The 16,562-nt window shown below is 37.7% G+C and overlaps 1 long non-coding RNA gene across 1 annotated transcript; it reads right to left on the reverse strand.

The window, feature by feature from the left end:
- Positions 1-500: 500 nt before the first annotated feature.
- Positions 501-15,119, reverse strand: LOC307177897. Its single transcript, XR_013825105.1, has 3 exons — positions 14,798-15,119; positions 10,045-10,173; positions 501-585 (listed from the first exon to the last, which is right to left on the reverse strand). It is a non-coding gene; the product is annotated as an uncharacterized lncRNA (long non-coding RNA).
- Between the last annotated feature and the right edge of the window lie 1,443 nt (positions 15,120-16,562).

Below are 16,562 nucleotides of genomic sequence, written 5' to 3' on the forward strand. Positions count from 1 at the left end.
CATACTGTTATGTGTATCAATAGTGCATTCCTTTTTATTAATGAGAATTATTCTGAACCACAGACTGAAGGACGTTTTGGTTGTTTGGTTGTTTGCAGTTCTTACAACTGCAAGATTACAAACAAAGCCACCATAAGCATTCACATATTTGAATCAGGATTCATGGGAGAGATTCAGCTTCCAGATTCTAGGATTAGTGCCAACAATTTCACAGGTGCTCTTTCCACACAATAAATCACCCCAGCACCTGATCTCAACCTTCCTTGGATACAGGATCTTTCAGGTCTCCAGGAGAGACTTCTTTTACTTCTTGCACAAAACTTCTTAAAATTCATATTAGAGAAAGTCTCGATATCCTTTGTTTTCTCAGTACTTAAGAAATATGAGCAAGTCTGTAATATTTACCCATTGCCTTAGCTACATTTTTAAAAGAAACTTCTTCCTTACTTGAGGATTCTCAAAGCTTGAGTTTGCCTTTCTTCCTTCATACATTTGCTATAGTGTGGAGTACGCTCTTGACGTTTAAATGGATGGTCCCAGACAGAGACATTCGTTCTTACTTTGGTTCAGTATATTTTCAATTTCCTGGTAAGATGAAAATTTTACTGTTTCTGAAAATCACATAAATGACAGCTAAGGAGGAGAAAATATCTGCAGAGAATGTTCATAGATAAACAGAGATTTTGAGGTCATAGAATAGACTTGGCCTTTTTAGAGGTGACCCCAGCTTTAAGGACAGGCAGTATGAGAAAATCCCAGTTAATAACCCACACATATCAGGTTCTGGATAGTCACCTCCATAATCCTCATTTCTTTCAGAAAGCATTTACCACGAGTTTCCATTTGGAAAGCAAATTCTCTGGTTCTTTCAACGTATTTAAAATGTCCCCCTTTCAGCAGTGTACTTATTGCATCAAAGGAGGTAAGGCATGGTTTTAGTTTTGATGCTAGTTTTATTTTATTGGAGGGTAATGACTACCTCTCCTCTATGTATTTGGGAGTGGGGGCTGTGAGGAGGCAGTGGAAAATAGTGTGACCTGTTAATTTTTCCATGAGATCATTTTTCCCTTGACATGCAATTTGATGCTTAACAATTTTTCTGAAAGTCAAAAGGAATACTATGTTCTCTAATTTTCACAGTGCTATAAATAGTCCCTGACAAAGCATAATTGTATAAAAGAGATGACATTTTTTATACGTCTTTATTGGAGTATAATTGCTTTACAGTGTTGTGTTAGTTTCTGCTGTACAACAAAGTGAATCAGCTATATGCATACATATAACCCCATATACCCTTCCTCTTGGCAAAGCGTTTTAATACTTTTAGGTTTATACTATTATTATTACTAGAGAAAAACAAAACAGCTGTTTTGTATGAATTCCTCGGGGTCTGCTCTAGTAAACAGATAATGAATTGTGGGGATGAAATGTACAGCATGGGGAATATAGTCAACGATATTGTAATAACCTTGTATGGTGACAGATGGTAACTAGATTTATCATGGTGAGCATTTTGTAATATAAAGAAATATGTTGTGCACCTGGAACTAACATAATGTTGAGGTCGATTATCCTTCAATTAAAAAAAAGAGAATGAATTGCAAGTAACTTCACTTTCTTATATATAAATATGAGCTCACAAATGCTTATAATTTTTAAATTAGTTTATTATCCTCAGTGATTTTTTATTTCTAATCAATTGTCATAGTTTTACTATCTATTAAGCAAAAGTGAAATGAACTGTTACCAATAGTTCTGAGAAAATTAACTAGAGTCTAAAGTTGTAAGTTATATGTAAAAAAGCTCTCTGTAAATGATATTTGATAAATGTAAAGTTTTATTTTTTGCAGTTTGGTGATGTTCATAAATTAATCAGCATTGAGAAGATTTGATAATATCTGTAGGACTCCATGGGGAAATGTGACTAGAACATTTTTATATTTTATATAAATGAATATCCATGCATTAAAGGTGATTTTTTTTAATTAGAAAATATGATTTCTTTTTTTCCTATGGATAATTTAAAACATATACAAAACTCCGTATACTTATTACCCAGCTTCAGCAATTTTCAACTCAGGGCCATTCTTGTTTTATCCATATTCACATCCATTTTGCCCACTCTAAGCTATTTAGAAGGAAATCCTTTTACTTCTGAAGATTTTAGTATGTATCTTTAAAAGCATTCTTTTTAAAAAATAATCACAAACCATTATCATATATAAAATTAATAATTCTATAATATCAAGTATCTAGTTAGTGTTCAACTTTTCCTGATTGTCTTATTTATAAATGTTTTTGTAACTGTTTATTTGTTCAAATTAGAATCCAAATATGGTCTACACATCACAATTGTTTGATACATCTCTTAAGTCTCTTTTAACATATAGATCCCTTCCTTTTTTTTAATATGATTTTTAAAATCTGAGTTAATTTCTAAGGAGGATATGGAGGTACCTTTATTTTGGAGGTTTCTTCTGCAAAAAGATCAAAATATAGAAAAGGCTGAAAGTTAGGCAAAAGAGTCAATATAGGATTATAAACTTCTTCAAGTGTTTGACTGAGAATTGGACCTGATGATTTTTTTACTTATTTAGTAACTAATCACATTCTCGTGTGTGTGTCTGTGTGTGGTGTATTTATTCTACCAATCTTCCATGTTCATCTTTGAATTTCTTTTTCCATTTTGAGTAAGTCAGCGAAGAAATGCCTCATATCATTTGTCAAGAAATCTTGTGAACTACTCAATTATTTTTTGGATAAACTCCTTCCTTTTCATTCCCTTAATAATTCCTTGATTTTTTATGGAATTATGTCTTTAACTCAGTCTGTTGTTTAAAACCTGTCATACTCGGATCCCAACTTTATAGTCTATCTCTCACACTTCTCCTGCATATGAGTCTCTAGACAAATTAGCCTATTAACTAACCATAAATATTTCCATGTATTTTTCTCCCTCTTACCCTTGCTAACATAATTCTCCCCCAATATAAAATGCCTCCCACCAGTGCAGTTACCTAATCCAATTCCAATTCCTCTCCCTAGGAGGCATTTTCCTGGCATATTTAACTCATGGTATTCTTTCTCTCTCTTCCTATAGTACATATTTTCTGCTTTCTTTTGACATTTGCCATACTCTGCCTGGTATTTTGACTTAACTCTTTATATGTTATGCCTTAGTATCCTAACGAGATGCAAGTGTGCTCCTTATGTTCTCCATGGAGTTTAGACATAAGAAAAACTATCTTATGTCTATTGTGTTAATTGATTTCATATGAGGCTCAGAAAAGGCCATACTTGAGCTCTAGACTTTCTGTATAAGTAACAACATCACCTTCACACAAATATGTATTTTGGAACTACCCTTTTCAGAGGAACATGTCTGTGGCATGGAGAGGTATGAAATGTGCTCCCTGCTCTCAAGATGCAAAAGTTAAAATAAAGATCTGTCCATCAATTTACCTATCTGTTAACACAGATACAGATCTGTCCATCTATTTATCTATCTGCTGACACAGACACACACACACACACACACACACACACACACACACACCACAATATAACTGCCACATCAGTGAGACAGAAAATAGAATGTCATTAAGAGCACAGATTTTGGAGGCATACCTGACATACTTCATTCATTGAATGACCTTGTGTGATTTATTTGCTTAGTCTTTCTACTTATACTTTATTGATTAAGTTAGTCTGTTTCTTCATCTGTAAATGAGGATGATAACGACACAAATAAGTTATTGTTTTCATAATTAAATGGAATATTTTAAGTGAAGTGCTTAACACAGTACATAGATAGATACTCCTGTTATTACTGACAAGAGTTATACAGTTCAGAGAAACCAAAGATTGTTGTGTGCCAGGGGTAGTCAGGTATGTTCACAGGTACAATAATGTGATTTATATGTTGTGTGCCAGGGGTAGTCAGGTATGTTCACAGGTACAATAATGGGATTTATAAGAAAAAAATATTTTTTGGTCATTCAGAAAATATGTATTTGGTCTTCATCCATGGTTCCTGGCTCACAGCTCCCAAAACCCTGATAATATCCTAAGTAATGAGGACAACAAAGGTGTCTTTTGTTATATTAATGACCTAACTTTGGGACACCACCTAAGGATGGTGGCTGGAGGTTGAATCAATTGCTAATGGAAATTGATTTAAGTAATCATGCCTATGTAATAAAGCCTCCATAAAACCCCAAAAAGATGGGATTCAGAGAGCTTCTGTATTGGTGAATACGTGGAGGTGCAGGGAGAGTGGCACCTGGAGAGGGCATGGAAGCTCTGTGCCCCTCCCACACACCTTGCCCTCTGCATCTCTTCCATTTGGCTGTTCCTGAATCTAGTAAGTAAAATATTTCTCTGATTTCTGTGAGCTGCTCTAGCAAATTAATTGAACCCAAGGAGGGGGTTGTGGGAAACTCTGATTTATAGCCAGTTGGTTAGAAATGCAGGTAACAACCTAAACTTGAGACTGGCTTCTGAAGTCCAAGGAGGAGGCTGTTGGAACCTCTAATCTATAGCCAGCCAGTCAGAAGGACAGGTGATAACCTGGGCTTGTGACTGGTGTCTGAAGCGGGTATTGGGGGAAGAAGTCTGGTAGGACTGTACCCTTAACTTGTGGGGTCTGACACTATCTCTGGGTAGATAGTGTCAGAATTGAGTTAAATTGTAAGACACCCAGCTAGTGTCTGAAGAATTGCTTGTTGGAAGTGTGGGGAACCCCACCATTTAAATTGGGTCCAAGAACATCACAAAGAACAAAAAAGGAGGGAACTGAATTAGATGGGGAGGAGGATCAAAGGGATGGTCAGGAGAAAAGACTACGTAAGTAAAGATACAGACGTGGGAACACAGGGCAGACGGGAGAATGATTTCTGAGCATGAGTTTTCAATGAGAAAATCCAGGAAAATGTTTCAGTGAGAAAATCCCAGGGTTACTATATGGCTTTAATGTTTTATTTATAGAAGATGCAAAACTATGAAAGTTTTTCCAGTCCCAATAAGACATCTTCCCTAAAATCTCTTTCCTTAAAATTATCTGTATTTACCAATGTATGAAAATTCTCCAACAAGGTTTTATGAAATTTGATATAATGTCTTTAATATTGACTAATTCTTATTTCATTATCCAAGTAATTTAAAAACAGTTTTCTAAGATTCTCTTCTATAAAAATTCAAAAAAAAAATCAAAAACACAGAGTACTCTTGGGATTGGTGGATAAGGAGGTACTTGAGGTTTCTGGATTTGCACAGCCCTTGTAAGTTTTCACAGAACAATGTCTCTTGATCACAAATGTTTCTTTAGTAACTTAAGTTAAAAAAAAAAAAGACTCCTCCATTGCTGACTCTAAGCTTTATTACGGAAGGTCCTCCACGGTCCCCAAGTAGCCCATTCTCTCAACTGAGGCAGCATATTGCCAAGAGCATGGTCTGTGTGGAGCAGAACTGCACTGACTCAGCCCCTCCCTCATTGTGTGGCCTTGGTCAAGCTACTTCACCTCTTTGTGTTTCCTCATCTATAAAACACGGATAATAATAATGCCTACCTCATAAGGTTGTTTAGGAGAATTAAATGAGTTAAAGTATGGCCTGACACACTATAGTAAATGCTTATACACACATTCCATTAAATATTTAAATTTATTGAAAAAATAGTTCTATACAAGGTGAGGAGTCAGTTCTCTTTCCCCCATATACCCATACATATACCCACTTTCCTTAATTTCCAGGCACATGGTAATAGAAGGGCACACTCCTACTTTGTGAATTATTCCAAGTTATCTTATGGGCAATGAAATTGATTGGGAAGGATGAAAGTCTTCCAATAGATCACCTCAGTTGAATGCTGTTTTGTTTAATGAGTCAAAAAAAAACACTCTCTCTTCTTCTCTCTCTCTGTCACCATCGAAGGTTGCAGTTCATCATGTGGAATTAAACATGGACACTTTAGATATACTAGTGAACAAAAATTCTTCAATGCTGTGGTCGAGTATGAATGTCAGAAAGGATATATTCTGGTTGGAGAGGCTAAAATGTCCTGCACTCTTTTACAATGGCCATCACTGGCTCCTCAGGGTAAAGGTAATCCCAGTTCCCTGGGACAGAATAGCACTAAGCTGATAGAACAACTGTGGAGCGGTTCAGAAGTGATTCTGAGAGAAAGCATCCTCCCAGGCAGGGGTAGAGTTGTCATGAGCATGTGCTTGAGCCTGAGTGAGGTCCACTGTTGTTTAATTCCAAATATCCAAGAAAGAGCACCCTCAGATTCTTATCCAGCCTGGAACCTTTCATGAGAGAGTTGACCGATGGGGTTGACCTCTTTATTGGGAGAGCAGCTATTATAGCAGAATAAGGAAAATGTTCCTAAAGGTTACTTACATCATTTCACTCAGGATAACTCCAGGAGCTGAGTTGCTGTCACTGTTTTCATTTTACAAAGGGGAAAACTGAGGCCAGAAGAGGGGTCCTTTAGTGCAGAAATAAAGAGCTCAGAACAACCCCTGGGTTTTCACTCTGGCTCTGCCACTTAAAAGCTGCTGTGCGACTTGGGGCAAAGCATTAAGCTACTCTGTGTCTCAGTTGCCTCATCTCTAAGATGGAGATAGCCATGGTGCCTCCCTCACAGAGTTGCTGAAAGCTTACATGAAATAATGTGTGTAATGTGTTTGGCATGTAGGTGACTGCAGCCAGAGCTCAGATAGTTGCCAGCGTTGGTAGAAGTAGTAGCCGTAGTGGATCAATAGTGTAGAAAGAAAAGATAGAATTCAGCAACATTTTTAACCCCTTTTTAATGATATTATCAGTGTTAAAATGTGTTCTCTCTGAGACACTCAAGATGCTAAGAAAATGTGTCTTGATTACAGCTCTGTGCCTAAAACCAGAAATAATAAATGGAAAGCTGTCTGTGGAGAAGGATCAGCCCTGAAACTGTGACCATCAAGTGTGACCCTGGCTATCAGATGGTTGGTTCTCAGAATATCTCTTGCTCAGAGAAAAAAATCTCGGAGTCTGGATGTGCCCAAGTGTGAGAAGGTGAATAATATTCAACAAATTTTATGTCATATGACACCTCAAAATAAATGATAGGAAAATAGGATGGCTCATAAAATAGGAAAGAAATAATATGTCCTAAAGGACCATCTCAGTTGTGGGGTTAATTTATAAAGTGGTTACTGGCTCTTTCCACCTTATAACAGGTCCTTCCAGGTATGTGAACATGAGAGTCTTATTCACCAGATATCTAGCCTTTGGTTTTTTCTCCAATAAATGATGTGCTTTTGCTCCATTTCTGGTTGGTCAGCAGAACTAACATACTCGTTGCTCTTTTGGATGTTTTTTTGGGATTCCCTTGCTGCTTACACTCTATGCTTGACACTGATACTGATTATTACTTAAATACAGATATGGATTCACCTCTCAGGGAAATATTTTGCTAGGATCCAAAGTATTTTTCTGGAGTTTCCTGCCCATCAATAAGTCCCGGGGTTATCCTTCATCTTCCAGTCTTCCTTCTGCCACAAGACTTCCTGAAGAAGCACACCCTTTACAAGAATGGGGAAACTTTCTGAAATCACACTTTTGGTTTCTTCTTTCAGGTAGGCACTGAAGATTGTGAGATAGTCTTGAAAGGCCAAAAACTCATACAGTGTATTTCAAGTCCCCAGGACTCAAAAGCATTCCTGGAGTTACATAAAGTGTCTTTGGAGATTGAAAAACTGGAGTGACAAAGAAACAAAGAGAAAATTTCTTGAGGCTTTCTCTTGGATACACACTCAAGAAAGAAGTTGCAGTATCAACATACTTCACTATGCAAGAGAGTTCTTGCCACACTTGCACAAAATACAGTATCTTTTACCTTACTAACTTTTACAGTTGGGTCTTTCTTATTATCCTTTGAATAGCTGTAGAATCTGTAGTGATGCTCATTTCTGATGCTGATAACTCACATCATCTCTCTTTTTGCTTCCTGACCAGTCTGCCTTGGATTTATCAATTTTATTGATACATAATTTATGGCTTAGAATGTGACACTTGCTAAATGTTCCATGTGTTCTTGTAAAGATTGTGTGTTTTGCTGCTGAGAGGCATTTCCTATAAATGTCAGTTAGGTAAAGTTGGTTGCTAATATGGTTCCAGTCTTCTCTTTCCTTGCTGATTTGTTGTCTATTTTTTCTATCACTTATTGGAAGAAGGTGTATCAAAATTCTCATTGTAGGTTTGTCTATTATTCCTTGAAGCTTTTAGTTTTTGCTTCATGTATTTTGAAGTACTGTTAGTAGGGGCATAAATGTTTAGAATTTGTATGTATTCTTGATAAATTGATTCTTTTATTATTATGCAATAAACTTCTTTATCTTTCATTATGTTCTTTGTTCTCAAATACATTCAAATATAATTTGTCTGATATTAATATAACCATTTAAACTTTATTTTTCTGTAAATTTCTGGAATAAATTCTGAGAGGTAAAAGTGTGTAATTTTCACTAGCTACATTTAAAAAGTAAAAATTTGAAATTAATTTCAATAATATATTTTATTTAACCCAAGTTTTTGAAATATTCTCATTTTGACATGTAATCAATGTAAAAGTTATTAGTGTTATATTTAACATTCTTTTTTTCATACCATATCTTCAAAATGCAGTATATATATATATATATATATATATATATATATATAGCTAATAACTGTCATATTATACAAAGCAATTCCAGATTTTCTACAATGTGGATGTTAATAAATATTAAAATAAAATATGTTTGTGTTTTCATAATTCTAGTGATTGTATTTGACCTTTTTTAAGTATACCTTAGAATCTGGAATCCATAAAGAAGAAAATTGCAAGAATACAAAGCCAGGTACAAGAGAGGAGTATGTTTACCTGTGAGTAAGTTATGGAATATTACAGGAATGCTAATACTTGAAGTTAAGGAGTAATCGAGATTAAAATAACTCAATGCTCTAATTCCTCCACCTCTTGAAAATTCACACAGTAATGGTGTGTTACCCAGATTTTAAATATCGAGTTCCTGATTCGGAAACCATTTCTATAATTTTGTACAAAAGTGACAGACTTTTATCCCAAGCCATACAGAACAGCTGTTTTGTGCTATAGACACCAGTGCAGATTTGGGGAACTAGAGATGTTGCAGGACATGACTCAGGCTTCTGAAGGGTCCTGGTAGGAGTGGGATGAGTATATTGAGTGAGTACACCACCTCTGATCAGACGGCTATTTAGAGGAAGCCTCTTGTGGCAGATGGCAAAAAATGGCCACAGGTGTTTTCTGTCCTTGTATCTATATCTTTAATAATTCCTCCCATTGGAGGTACAGGCTTTCTTCATCCCTTGAGTCTGGGCTGCTTTGTCATTTGCTTTGGCCAATGGGACAAAAAATAGCAAATATGATATAAGCAGAGGCTTGCAAATCACTTTGTGCATTAGGGTCCCCCTGTTGCTGTTCTTGGAACCCTATGTCCACCACTGGGTGAATAAGTCCAGGCTAACTTGCTGCCTGATGTAAGATATATGCTTCTTTGCCTCAGCTGATAGCAGACATGTGAGGCCATGGCAACTAGTCAGTCTCCAGCCAACTCACCAACTGACCACAGGCACATGGGAGCTAGTCTAACTGAAATCAGCTGAGCTTTGGCCGTACCAGAAAAACTGCCCAGAAGAATCCTTGCTTATATATAGTTGTTTTAGGCAACTACATTTTGGGATTGTTTTGCAGAAAAAGCCAATCAAAATACTCTTCTAATGTGCTTGCAGTTTGTTAAGCTAAGCCACAGAAAGGATTAAAGTTATCAACTTGGCAGTTATGTCAATTTGTCAACCCCAGACATGTTGCAGGGCTTATTATATGTGGGACAGATTCAGCTTACAAATGACTGACCTAGTCTTTGACACATGAAGTAATTCACTTTTTGTTGTTTTGATGAGGTGGCCCTTGATCTGGCCTTTGTGATAGACTACTCAAGGAAAAATGACAGAGACCTTGGAGGAAGAGGCTGAAGTACTCACCCGATGCATTCTTTCCAACACATGGGAGTAAACCCCAACTCAGGACTTGAGTGGGGATGGAAAGGAAGGGTGACAGAAGGCTCGTTCTCCTAATGCTGCTGCATACCCTCTGATACCAAGAGCTTCTCTCTGTAAGGGTGTGAGAGAAATGCCACAGTGAGAGTGCAGACTTCTCCATGGTCCTAACAAATCAGGACAAGCAAGGAAGTAGGAAACAAGAAGGGTTTCATAGATGCTACATGCAATACCCTGGGAGAGCAGTGGTTCAGGGGGAGGACAATGAGGGAGATAAGGCTGTCTCAAAATAACAATTATAGAGAGATTAGCTCAAGATGACAGAGTAGAAGGGTAATAACTTTGTATGATGACGGATCGTAACTGGTCTTATTGATCATTTCATAATTTATAAAAGCATTAAATCACTATGTTGCACACATGAAACTAATATAATATTGTATGTTAATTATAACTCAATTTTTAAAATCCTTTATAAAAATAGAAGCAGCTGCAAGAACTTGATGTGGCCCTTCCTTGGACCACAGGGAAGTTGGGTGGAGCTAGATTGGCTTTCATAGCAAATAATCCCCAAATTTCAGGGGCTTTACAAACAAGATTTATTTCTTGCTATCACTGCATACCCATCTTGGGTTGGCAGGGGGAGCTCTACTCTGGGACCTAGGCAGAAGAAGCTTCTGCTGTAGGGGGAAGGAACAGGACAATCACGCTGGCTCGTTAAGACTGCACATTTTACTGGCAGAAGCAAGACACTTCAAGGGACCTTTAAAGGGAACAAAGAGCTATCCTACTCTGTGTCTGGAAGGAGAAGAATCAGAATCATTGGTGAGCCACACTAATGACTACCTTAGTAGGACTACAGAAATTTCCAGCAAATTCTGTAAATCACATATGCTCATTCTTTTTGGGTTTCTTGTGCATGCCAATCAAGGGCAATTTCTTAGCTGGTCACACATGAAGCAGAGACTATTTTAACAAAAATAGATGGAGAAGCACAGTCAAGGGGAGTCAGGAGGATGTACAGACAAGAAGATTCAACAGGAAGGGTATGAACTGCTGTTTAGGCCAAGTTTATCTGTAAAAGCAATAAACTGAAGATAACTCAAATGTTTATCAATAGAGGACTCATTTCAACTATAGTGCACTTGTAAACAGTGTACTTTATTCATTCACTTATTCACCGAATATTCATAGAGTGCCAACTATGTGCCAGACACTGTCCTAGGCACTGAAGATAGAGCAGTGAATATTAAAAAGCCATTAAAGGGCTTCCCTGGTGGCACAGTGGTTGAGAGTCCGCCTGCCGATTCAGGGGACGCGGGTTCGTGCCCCGGTCCGGGAGGATCCCACATGCCGCGGAGCGGCTGGGCCAGTGAGCCATGGCCGCTGAGCCTGCGCGTCCGGAGCCTGTGCTCCGCACGGGAGAGGCCACAGCAGTGAGAGGCCCGCATACCGCAAAAAAAAAAAAAAAAAAAAAAGCCATTAAGGTTAAATGCAGCTATTAAAAAGAATGAGGTGTACTAATACGCACTGATGTGGAAAGATATCTAAAATGTATAAAATGAAAAAAGCATGTTGCAGGACAGCATGTATCATAGGATTCCATTTGTGTAAGAAATTCTTATACATCTATATATATTGCATACACATATACACAAACAATCTTATAGTGATTATCTCTGGGGTATGTATTTGGGAGATGGTTAGGAAGAGAAAGCATTTATTTAACACTTTGTATTTAGGTAATGTGAGCATGTTTATATATGTAATATATAACAATAATCATAATTTTTATATAAACTTATAAAGTAATAGTAATAGAAAACACTATAATTCCAAAGACCAACAAAAATTACATTTGACTGCTAAAGAAAGTAAAGACAAAGAGAAGGCAGTAGCTGAAGCAGGACGTCAGGTTAAGGGATAAATTGCTGATAGACAGATGTGGCATAGAGGAGACTGGGATGGGAGAGTAGCCCAAGTTTCTCTGTGATAAAGCCATAGAGGAAGAGATTCAGAGCTCAGGCAGAGAAAGTAAGCTCAGATAGGAGGATGGACATCTCCCTTTAATGGGAGGAAAAAGGAAAGAATGGGTGGGGATGCTGCTTGGTTGTATATGAAACATCCTTTATTACAGCTTCTGTTTTCCCACTGAAGTAAAAAGTAAGCGCACCTCCTCAAAGAGAGGGAAGAAGTAGGGAGGTCTGCATTTCAAGAAGGGTAGAGAAGGATTAAAAATGTTGTAGAAAATGTAAGAGCAACCTTATTGAAGAGGGAATTTCCAGAGGGTCAGGGTTGAAGGCCCGGGTGAAGTTGGTGTCATAAATTTATAGTGGTACCATTCTGCTTAATTTTATGTTTTTGTTTTTCCCCAGCACTCTGTTGGCATAGAACAACTGAGCCCTGATTCATTTAAGCGTGGGATTTTGTTAGATGCGTGTGATGAAAGGACAAAGGGGCAAACAGTTTAAGATACTGATAAAAGATTGAAATGTGCACCACTGACTCTCTATCTGAAGAGGGGTTGATGATGTTGCTAAAAGATCTCAATATCAGGAGACTATTCAGAGTGAACAAACTGGAAAGACAAAAGGATGTGGTCACAAAATGACATATTTGAATTCTTTATTCTTTAGGTGAAACAGTTCTGGGTAATGACAAAGTCTAGGATGGCCATTGGAGAGGGTGCTGAATGTCACTGAGTGAGGAGCATGTCACTGCAGATACAGAGCTTGAGGAACTGAGAGGCCAGGCCCTCGCTCAGGTCATTTCCTGACCTTATATCTCCCAATTTGGGAGCCAGGGCCAGGGAGCAGAGGTGGAGATAGAGTGATGGCAGGGAAGGAAGGTGAGGCATATTTGGCAAAGCATAATTCAGGTATTCCTGAGTCCCCTGGACATACTTCTATTTATTGCCACTCAATCCCTGTGTGGTCTCTAATAATGAGATCACTGGTCCCCTGGAGATCAGTGTTCTTTGCCTTAGCTCCTATCTCCTGGGACCTGAAATTCCATCACTGGCCTGATTGATCACTGCTCCAGGTCGTCCAAAGGCGAGGGCTCAGATATTTTGCTATAACTCTGTTCCTTTATCATGCCATTTACTAGGTCTAGTTTGTGGCCATAGTGTATTCACAATGGGGTACCAAGAGAAGATCAAGCCTACTCCCTCCAGGAGGTAGCAACACTTGAGGACCGATTAGCAGAGGTTCTGCTGGAGATGTTTTCCCTCTCTCACGGGTTCTGCTTTTCACGGTCCTCCCAACCCTCCCAGGTCTGCCCCTATTCCAAACTTCAGAATTTGTATGAGAGCATAATCTAAAGTCACTGTAAGGCTTGCTATGCAATTTCTATCTTTTGTGAGTAATATGGGTTCTTGGGATGATTAGAAGAGATGGTATTTTTAGTGTCCAGCCTGGTGGGGAAGGTGGAAGAAATTAGTGGTTATCCACGTGGAACCTAACATTCCTGGTGCTAAAGATCACAGAATGGTTCTGAATACTATTTGGGAGCATGTCTAACCAAGGCATCTTCGCTAATGCTATTATTGCTTTTTTCTCCCAAAGTAAAGGGGATCATGGTAAGCCATATTTGATGACTGCTTGCCCAGAACCCATTTAGGGATAATCCAAGCAATTAGGGTGCACTTCGAAAATGCTGAGCAGAACTCAGGGGGTCTCTGGTGACGTACTTACAACTGACATCCTTCAATTCACATTAACATGTGACACGTGCACCCAGACCAGGAATGCATTTGCCTACCCTTACCCATGTGTCCCAGGAAAACCATCACATTAGACTTCACACTAGAACAACTACCCCTCCAGCCTACAATACCATTTTAGTGGTGTAGCTACCAGAGATTCACCCAGTAGCCTCAGTGCTTGACCACAATTTGCTATTCAGCTTTGTCATGTGGAAGGCCAGATAGCTGAATGTCTCTTGCAATGTAATGCCTGGCATTCCTGAAGGCCATATCTAATCACAGATAATCAGAGTAACAGTGGTGGTAATGTCTAAAAAGAATGTCATTCAGATTTATAGGCACTACCGAACATTCTCTCATAAGTATAGGTAGGTATTCTAGATGTAACTCAGGGTGAAAAGTCTGCTTGTGTGCTTTATACTAAGATCCTATCAGTCAGTTGAAGAATATATATATATATATATATAATACAGGTATCATCACAAATACACCCTGTGATTACTGATGACTGTTAAAGCTATTGATTGTATATTAAATTTTTTTTAACATTTAAATAAGTAGAGAAATAGTTTGATAGTCAATATAAATATTGAGAGTACATTACACAGATGACTTTACGGGAAACATAATTTTTTATCCAACAAACATCTCATAAATTAAGTAATTAATATATGGGCAGAATACAAGGCAGAATAATAGATTAGATTGTATCAAAGCGATCATTTTTATAAAATTGCTTGATACAGTGGCACTCATTGTGTTAAACGAAATGACCTTTGATAGCTGAATTGAATTATCTTATTTCATTTAGGCCACTACATCTTAAAGAGCAAGTTCTATAAGGAATTCACCAAAACAAATAGAGAGGAGAATGTCAAAGCTGGCCACTTGAAATGTGACAAAAAAAGAAAAATTCTAAATCATATGTAACATTCATGATATATTATCATTAATCTGAATATAATCACTTATTATAAGACATATGAAGGGGAGAAGAAATTGTTAAGGAAAAATGAAGTAGCCCCCAAATACCTTGCTCTTCTTCTGAGGTCAGTTGAAAGTGAAGACCTACGAAGTATCACAGGGAAGTGATTCAGTGAGCATAGGAGCAATCGAGCAGCTGGCAGTGCTGATGAATTCTTGTTCCTCCATGAAAATATCAAACTTAAAAAATTTGACTATTAAATATTCATAATACATTTGAAATAATTATTAAACTGATTTGGGTTAAAGTCTAATTTTCTCCTGCAGCATCCAAATGCATTCCGTGATACTGATAATAAGTGTTTGTCTCCATTTGTTCAAATATTATACTTTAATACCTGGCCATTTGGCATTAGCACAAAATGTATGTTTGATGTATCCTTAGGGATGCACTTTGCAAAGTGGTACACGTCTAACTTAAAAACAAAATTCCAGGTTTTCCAGGCATAGTTCATTCTGCTTCCAGGGATCACCTTGCCATTTGTATAACTTCAGCTCCCACTGCTCAAAATCTACATCAAAATTCATTTTAAAAGCTCTCTTCGGGGCTCTCCACATCTGTGTTCACTAAACAGCATCAGACAAAATGTATGAACAGATCCTGGAATAATACAGACTCCTAAAAATATTTCAAACAATAGTTGATGACTATATCCACAAAATTGACCTTTGTCAGTATGACTGATGATAATTTTTAAATAAACAATACTGTAATTTTAAATAAATTGCTGTGCCACATTCAAGGTAATGTTAAGAATACAGAATCTGGAATCCACTGCCAATTCAAATTATAGGTCCTCCATCTACCTGCTGCGTGTCCTAACATTTTTGTGTCTCAATTTCCTTATTCATAAAATGAGGATTTAAAATTTATTTACCTTATAGAGTTGTGGCTACTAAAGCAACAAATATTTATAGACCACGTATTCTGCACTTTTACAATGAGGTGAAAAAAGCAGACAAAGGTTGCTGCCTTGTGGAATTTATATTCTGGAAAGAAAAAATAGAGAATAAGCACAATAAGCAAGTAAATAGGAAGAAAAATAGGATGATAGATGAGTGGGCACCAGAGTCAAGCAAATCTGATTTCGGGTCATCAAGCGTTTTAAAGTTAAGAAAAGGTAGTTAGTGACAGGGTATAATGGAGGGACAAAGCCCAAGAGGAAGACAGAGAAGGGAAATAAGAGAAGTATGTCCACAAGAGCTAAGAGTGCCATATGAGAATATGGTTATAGACAGGAATAATCTGAGGAGAAATATGTTGGGGTTACACAGAATGCCTTCCACCTAGGTCAAGTGGGATGGGAGGTTATCCAAGGGTGGGTCAAGTGACAGGTGTGGAGCTATGCCATCTCTACATTCTACAACAAGAAGTCATGAGATGGCTGCTGTGAACACAACCTTAGAAACCAAGCAGATGACTCTAGAAAATGCATAACCTCTGTCTCTAAAAGGGGGGAAAAGATGAAAAAAAAAAAAAAACAGAGGATTTATATTACAATTCTAGAAAAAACACGGCCACATATTTTTAGTTTTTTGCTCCATAAAAGTGGTTTTCCTTCTAACCCTTCTCTTTCCCTCTTCCATTGGCTCCGACCATCTCTGATAAGGAACTGTAAGATGGCAGTCAGGACACAGGGGAGAATACACCCGGGGGTTCTGGTTGACCTTCCTTGTGTTGCTGTTTTTCTTGGCCTTACTTTCCTGTTGTTACACACAGACCACTACCCACCAGTGCTAGCTCCGATTTCCTTCCTGGATGGTCACCACTATGTTGATTCTACTACAGTACTGCTCTGGTCACAGCTCTCAG

The sequence above is a fragment of the Stenella coeruleoalba genome (assembly GCF_951394435.1).
Source record: "Stenella coeruleoalba genome assembly, chromosome: 1".
Classification (NCBI taxonomy): domain Eukaryota; kingdom Metazoa; phylum Chordata; class Mammalia; order Artiodactyla; family Delphinidae; genus Stenella; species Stenella coeruleoalba.